The sequence below is a fragment of the Erpetoichthys calabaricus genome, chromosome 1 (assembly GCF_900747795.2).
Source record: "Erpetoichthys calabaricus chromosome 1, fErpCal1.3, whole genome shotgun sequence".
Taxonomy (NCBI): Eukaryota; Metazoa; Chordata; class Cladistia; order Polypteriformes; family Polypteridae; genus Erpetoichthys; species Erpetoichthys calabaricus.
Window position 1 is genome coordinate 135,340,057 of NC_041394.2, and position 7,888 is coordinate 135,347,944.

At 44.1% G+C, this 7,888-nt stretch overlaps 1 pseudogene; it reads left to right on the top strand.

The window, feature by feature from the left end:
* Nucleotides 1–2,113: 2,113 nt before the first annotated feature.
* LOC114650596 (uncharacterized) lies at nt 2,114–6,741 on the top strand (annotated as a pseudogene).
* Nucleotides 6,742–7,888: the final 1,147 nt, after the last annotated feature.

A 7,888-nucleotide genomic window follows, 5' to 3' on the forward strand; every position in this document is an offset into this window, starting at 1 on the left:
GCCTAAGACACAGGCCAGCTATACTTTTGAAGAGTTAAGGAAATACTGAATTTTATTAAAGTCAGTCAGTCATTATTCAACCCGCTATATCCTAACTACAGGGTCACGGGGGGGTCTGCTGGAGCCAATCCCAGCCAACACAGGGCACAAGGCAGGAACAAACCTCGGGCAGGACGCCAGCCCACCGCAGCTCATTAAAGTCATAACTTCAATTTTAGTTTAGATGAAACAATCAGAAATTTCTGTGTTTTCTTTTACACAACTTTAAACTTTCTTCATCTCTACACTTTTTAATATTTGAGTTCTCCATCTTAGAAATATTGCAAAAATTACAGTATGCAGTTTCTTAAGCAACAGGCTCTTGGAGCCAATTCATTCATCTGTCTCAAGCAGACTTTAATTATTTTAATGATTTATGATCAGGCTATATGTATTGTTCACTTATTGCTATACTGTATAGCTAATTCAAAACATAGCTGCAGGAATCACAAATAGATCTAAGAACATCCATAGAACTCCAGTTCCTAAAACAAGTCACTTTTTACAATTGAGTCAATTTTAAAATCTTCCTTCTGTCATATAAAATTATAAATGGTTTATTATCTCCATGTAACTTACAGAACTCAGTAATACCTATACTGTATTTTCCAACATAAATGCCGATCTCATGGTGCAGGCTTCCTTAAGTACAAATAAACCTATTATGCAAGACAGAGACAGACAACTACAGAGGGATCACACTCCTCAGCCTCCCTGGAAAAGTCTATTCGGGGGTTCTGGAGAGGAGGGTCCGTCGGATAGTCGAACCTCGGTTTCAGGAGGAACAGTGTGGTTTTCGTCCTGGTCGCGGAACAGTGGACCAGCTCTACACCCTTAGCAGGGTCCTGGAGGGTGCATGGGAGTTTGCCCAACCAGTCTACATGTGTTTTGTGGACTTGGAAAAGACGTTCGACCGTGTCCCTCGGGGAATCCTGTGGGGGGTGCTCCGAGAGTATGGGGTACCGGACCCCCTGATAAGAGCTGTTCGGTCCCTGTACGATCGGTGTCAGAGCTTGGTCCGCATTGCTGGCAGTAAGTCGAACCCGTTTCCAGTGAGAGTTGGACTCCGCCAGGGCTGCCCTTTGTCACCGATTCTGTTCATAACTTTTATGGACAGAATTACTAGGCGCAGCCAGGGTGTTGAGGGGGTCCGGCTTGGTGGACTCAGGATTGGGTCACTGCTTTTTGCAGATGATGTTGTCCTGTTTGCTTCAACAGGCCGTGATCTTCAGCTCTCTCTGGATCGGTTCGCAGCTGAGTGTGAATCAGCACCTCCAAATCCGAGACCATGGTCATCAGCCGGAAAAGGGTGGAGTGCCCTCTCAGGGTTGGGAGCAAGATCCTGCCCCAAGTGGAGGAGTTCAAGTATCTCGGGGTCTTGTTCACGAGTGAGGGAAGAATGGAGCGTGAGATCGACAGGCGGATCGGCGCGGCGTCCGCAGTGATGCGGGCTCTGCATCGGTCTGTCGTGGTGAAAAAGGAGCTGAGCCATAAGGCAAAGCTCTCAATTTACCAGTCGATCTATGTTCCTACCTCACCTATGGTCATGAGCTATGGGTAGTGACCGAAAGAACGAGATCGCAAATACAAGCGGCTGAAATGAGTTTTCTCCGCAGGGTGTCTGGGCTCTCCCTTAAAGATAGGGTGAGAAGCTCAATCATCCAGGAGGGGCTCAGAGTAGAGCCTCTGCTCCTCCGCATCGAGAGGAGTCAGATGAGGTGGCTCGGGCATCTGATCAGGATGCCTCCTGGACGCCTTCCTGGTGAAGTGTTCCGGGCATGTCCAACCGGGAGGAGGCCCCGGGGAAGACCCAGGACACGCTGGAGGGACTATGTCTCCCGGCTGGCCTGGGAACGCCTTGGGATTCCCCCGGAAGAGCTAGAAGAAGTGGCCGGGGAGAGGGAAGTCTGGGCATCTCTGCTCAAGCTGCTGCCCCCACGACCCGACCTCGGATAAGCGGAAGAGGATGGATGGATGGATGGATGCGAGACAGAGCCTTTAGCTACATCTTGCCTGGTTATTGAAAAAACAAAACGCTTTTCTGTCTGTAATCCACAGCTTTAACAACCACGTTATGTCCATCTTTCAAGCTGAAGATCACCCGGGTTCAGGCCCTGATGATGATGTTGTAAAGTGTGATGTTCAGAAAACTGACAAAGGACCTGTTCTTGCTTCATATAGCCAGTAAGATCCATAGAGAACTGGACTGACTGTGTTCTAATCATACCTACTCTATTGTTAACTCAACTTGAATTGCTACATTAAAGACAAATGAAAAGTCAGTAGAGCTTGTTGTGTGTGGGATAACATTTTATAGTACTTTTTTGAGTCGTTTTATTTTACAGGAAAATATTGGCAATAGATATGTTAAATCAGTGTACTGTGATCTAAATACAGTACTGTACAGTGGTTACAGGAAATTAAGTTCAGCTCATGTTCAGTTTTCCACTTACCATTGCAATCTCAAGATGGAGGCTTCCTTAAAATTGCATGAATAAATATAATCAGTGTGGGAGACAGAGCCTTTAGTTATAAGGTATCTAAATTCTGGATTGATCCACCTACAAAAATTAAATAACATTACAGTTTCAATATTTTAAAAAAAAGGCTGAACACTATTTATATCAGAATAGCATACAATTTGTTAGAGCTGTTTTTTATGCTACTTCTCCTGTTTTGAAATTTTGCTATTTTTAGACATTTTGTTCTCAACTGCAGTTCACCTATTCAGATTTGAGTCAACTTCTGTATCTTGGAAAGGACAGGAATGAAAAACCTATGGAAGTAATTCTAGAGAATGTAGGGCTCGAAGGGAATGATGCTCAAAACTCTTTCTTTAACGTTATTCCCCTTACTGGTTAGTGGTAAGATTGATGCTCCTACTGACAATAAAATCTGGCAATTTGTTTTACAGCTCAGACAAATTGTTGAGGTTGTATGTGCTCCAGTAATTTCTAATGAACAAGTGGCATTCTTGCAGTTACTTAGTGATGAATATGTTTACCTACTGCAGTTACTTTCCCTGATTCTCCTCTTAAACCAAACATTAGTTCATTCTTGCCCTCTTATACATCTTTTGATGTTGCGATTTGAGAATAAGAAAGACTCTAGCAGAATGTCATCAGCTCCAGCAGATTTACCTGGGTGAAGACAAGCGGAAAAGATTAGAGTCAGTTACAAGTTTTTGCTTTCAACCAGACAATTCTGCCACTGCAAAATAATTTCTCTGGAGGGTATGACATGCAATAGTAGTTTATTGTTGTCAAATAATAATAATAATATAATAATTATTTTTGTATAGTGCTCTCCACTGAGTGCATGCACAGAGCACTGTGAACAATTCTCAAGTAAAATATAAGTACAGTTTATATTAATTACTAAATGCAGAACTGGTACACATATAAATGCAGATTTGTTAAAATGCTCAGAGAACAATGTAGAAACTAAATAAACATAAATCAAAACCAACAATATCTGTCTGTTAATTAATTGATGAACTATGGCCAATTGACAATGATGAAGTTTAAACCGTACAAGAAAAAGTAAAAAATAAAGTCTTGGAGAACTCAGCCAACTGGCAGCCTACTGGGTCCTGGGTTTTTATAGTGGAGTCTGTGCTGGCCATCCAATCTGAAGACAGAATCGTTCCATCTAATTCCAATGTCCCTTTATCTGAGATGAATTTTCCATATGCAGGAGAGCAGCCTGTCAGAAGAGCATTGGAAAAAAATGTCACATCCAGATACCAAGAAGAGAAACAGAATAGAGGAGGGTTAATAACAGTTTAAAAATACAATTGTTGGGGCTTGAATCCTATTCCCACATAAAACATGGAGGAGCATGAAACATGTAAGAGGATCACTGAAATTCACAAATGGCACAATTGCACTGAACTTTACTGGCTGTTTTCACTGAAACAATTTGAGTTACTCACACCACTTCTTCACTTAAGTTTGGATATTCAGCTATTATTGTAAAGTAAGTAATACTTTACTGTGATTCCTATATTTCTGTACAAATGACTAACAAACAAAAATGCAATGCACACAGTTGATCAGCAGCTCTAGTCAGGGTATGCTAAACTAAAGTAATGAGTCTTCAGCCTGTGTTTAAAAGCTCACACTGAAGGGGCATCTCTCATATTAGCAAGCAGATAATTCCACAGCTTTAGGGCTCTGAAAATAAAAGCTCAAACTCCAATTGTTAATTTATTATTACTTGGAATCTTAAGTATGCTGGGTTCTTGAGGTCTCAATGTGCACTCTAGTTCGTAGGTAGTGATAAGCTCTTAATCATGGTCTTGGACATTTAAGGTTTAATAATTTAAAAGAAGGATATACTACGAACCGCAGGGCCCTCAACATACATCAGATACGGAACCCTCAAGAAGCAGTACAAGACAGCTGCTGATGAGGAAAAGCAGGCATTGGCAGAACTGCAGAACATCCTGCGGAAGAAGCTGTTGACCCTTCACAGAGCAGAGTGGCACAGGAGGGACAGCGAGGAGGCGGGCAGCCTTTATTGCCAATCCCTTTGGTGTTACGAAACAACTGCTAGGGGATAAGCGCAGTGGGCGTCTTGAGTGTTCATTGGAGGAAATGAAGTGCTTCCTCCAGGATACATTGAGCGATCCTAGGAGGGATCAAGATCTCGATGCCAATAAAGCCATCATCAACCCTGCCCTCCCAATAACAGCATTCAAGCTGGGTGAGCCAAGTCTGAAGGAGGTTGAGGAGGTCATCAAGGCAGCCCGATCAGCTTCCACTCCAGGCCCGAGCGGTATACTCTACCTTGTCTGTAAGCACTGCCCTGCACTTCGCCAGCACCTATGGAAGAACCTGAAGGTGATCTGGCGAAGAGGGAAAGTCGCTGACCAGTGGAGGTGTGCTGAGGGAGTTTGGGTCCCTAAAGAGGAGAATTCCAGGAACATCGACCAGTTTTGAATGATCTCCCTGCTGAGTGTAGAAGCAAAGGTGTTTTTCAGCATCGTATCCAAAAGACTGACAGAGTTCCTCCTCAAGAATAACTACATAGATAGATAGATAGATAGATACTTTATCGACCCCTCTGTCCAGAAGGGGGGGATTCCTGCAGTCCCTGGCTGCCTGGAGCACACAGGTGTGTTAACTCAGCTGATCAGAGAGGCTCATGAGAACAGAGGCAACCTTGCTGTGTTGTGGTTGGACCTGGCTAATGCCTATGGGTCTATAGCACACAAGCTGGTTGAGCTCGCACTACATCGCCACCATGTTCCCAGGAAAATCAAGGATCTGGTCCTGGATTACTATAACAATTTCAGGATAAGGGTCACTTCTGGGTCAAAAATATCATACTGGCATTGGCTTGGCAAGGGAATAATAACAGGGTGCATCTCCGTTATTCTTTTTGCCCTTGCCATGAATATAGTGGTCAAGGCAGCCGAAGTAGAATGCAGACTAAGTCAGGTGTACGACAGCCCCCGATAAGAACCTATATGGATGATCTAACCATCACAACAACATTGGTCCCAGGGAGCAGGTGGATCCTACAAGGACTTGAGAGACTCATCACATGGGCAAGGATGAGTTTTAAGACTTCCAAGTCAAGGTCCATGGTACTAAAGAAGGGGAAGGTAACTGATAAGTACCGATTTGCTCTCGCGGGAACAGTCATCTCATCCATCACAGAGCAGCCAGTCAAGAGTTTGGGGAAAGTCTTTGACTCAAGTCTTAAAGACACAGCTGCTATTCAGAAATCCACCCAGGACCTTGGGACATGGCTTACCAAGGTTGATAGGTCTGGCCTGCCTGGTAGGTTTAAAGCCTTGATCTATCAGCACTCAATCCTGCCCCGGGTTCTATGGCCTCTGCTGGTATATGCAGTCCCGTTTTCAACAGTTGAGTCCCTTGAAAAGAAGATCAGCAGCTTTCTTCAGAGGTGGCTGGGACTCCCACGCAGCCTCACCAGCGCAGCACTGTATGGATCAAGGAACATCTGCGGCTACCATTTAGCGGCCTCAAGGAAGAATTCATGGTAGCACGCACCAGAGAAGCCCTATAGTACAGGGACTCCAAGGATAGTAAGGTGTCAGCAGCTGGCATTGAGGTGAGGACAGACAGGAAATGGAGGGCGGAGAAGGCTGTGGAGGTGGCAGAGTCACGCCTGAGACAGAAGGCTCTGGTGGGCACCGTGGCAACAGGTAAAGCAGGTCTGGGCTACTTCCCAAAAACTCAGGTTGGCAAGGCCCAGGGCAAGGAGAGAATCCACATACTCCAGGAAGAGGACCTAGCAGGGGTGGAGGAAGAGAGAGTGAGCAGGACAGTAGGACTCTGGCAACAGGGTGCGTGGACAAGGTGGGAGAGTACTCTTCAGCGAAGGATCACCTGGTCGGACATCATGCAGGGAGATTTCTTTTGTGTCCGGTTCCTGGTGCAGGCGGTCTACGATGCCCTGCCAAGCCCAGCAAACTTCCACGTCTGGGGAAAGAGTGAGACACCATCCTGCCCACTTTGTTCAGGAAGAGGCTCTTTAGAACATCTACTCTGCAGCTGCCCTAAGGCACTGGCAGACTGCTGCTACCGGTGGCGCCATGACAAGGTGCTCAAGCCAGTTGCTGAAAGCTTGGCTGCAGCCATCAAGACAAGCAAACTCCTCCAAGAAACACGCCAAGTACCAGGAGCTGGTGGTGAAGTGCAGGGACAGAGGCTGGAGGGTACTCTATGAGCCCATAGAAATTGGCTGCAGAGGATTTTCAGGGCGCTCACTCTGCAGAGTCCTCACATGGTTGGGCATAACAGGAGCAGCCCAGAAGAGGGCCATTAAATCCGCAAGTGAAGCCGCAGAGAAAGCCTCAAGGTGACTTTGGATGAAGAGGGCTGATCCGTGGATTGCTACTGGGATACAAGCTGGGGATTGATCAACCCCAGCTGGGCCGCCTGAGCAAGAGTGTATGATGTTGTGAGACCCAAAATCCCTGATGACCTCAGGATACATCACTGATGATGTGTCCTAGTGCATCCAGGTGATGTTTCTTATATAGTGTATTCTTAAGTTTCCTGGAAAGTTTTAATGGAGATATTTTTTGGTAAGAAATATCCAAATCTATTGTATGACAGTGTGACCTTTGTATTGTGTTGTTATGTTTATTCATGTCAAATCCTGAATAGCAAAGGAGTCTCAGAGTTGCATATTTATGCAAATGTTTAATCATATGATGATACTCTGCATTATTACAGTTATTCAGTTATAAGAAATATTTGTAAAGTTTCTATTTAGAATTTTTAACGTTTATATCAAGAACTCTCAACATAAATTACTGTGAGTTATTATGTTTTAAATGTGTAAGCTATGTGTCCATATCTCTGTCATTTATCTCAATAAATTTCGTAGGATGGTTTGACTTATTTTTATACCACCAGCCATTGGCTGTCATGCATTATTTTTGCAGTATGGCTTCTCTGAACCTGCTGTATTTGAGAATAAGCTGCTGTTATATAATCTGAGGATCTTTTGGTAATTGCTGACTGACAAAGTTTACTTCAGATTTGATCTTAGAGTTTTTTTTGCTATCAAGATTTCTTCCTCTGACACATCTTGGAAGTAAATCTTCAAGCTGACATGATTGCACATTGTGTTATTTACCTGAGGGAAAGAATCCCAGTCACCTCACCTGTCACTTTTCACTTATCCTTCATCATTATTACTTGTACCACAAAATCCACAAATTTCAGACATTACTGGTTGCAATGCTGGTATACCCACAGAGGAATACCTATAGTTTGATTTTCTGTGCAATAAAATATAAAATGCATCTTAGCAAATTGGTCTTGCAAAGCTTAAAATACTTTTTTCTGTACAGAAGGTCCTGGTT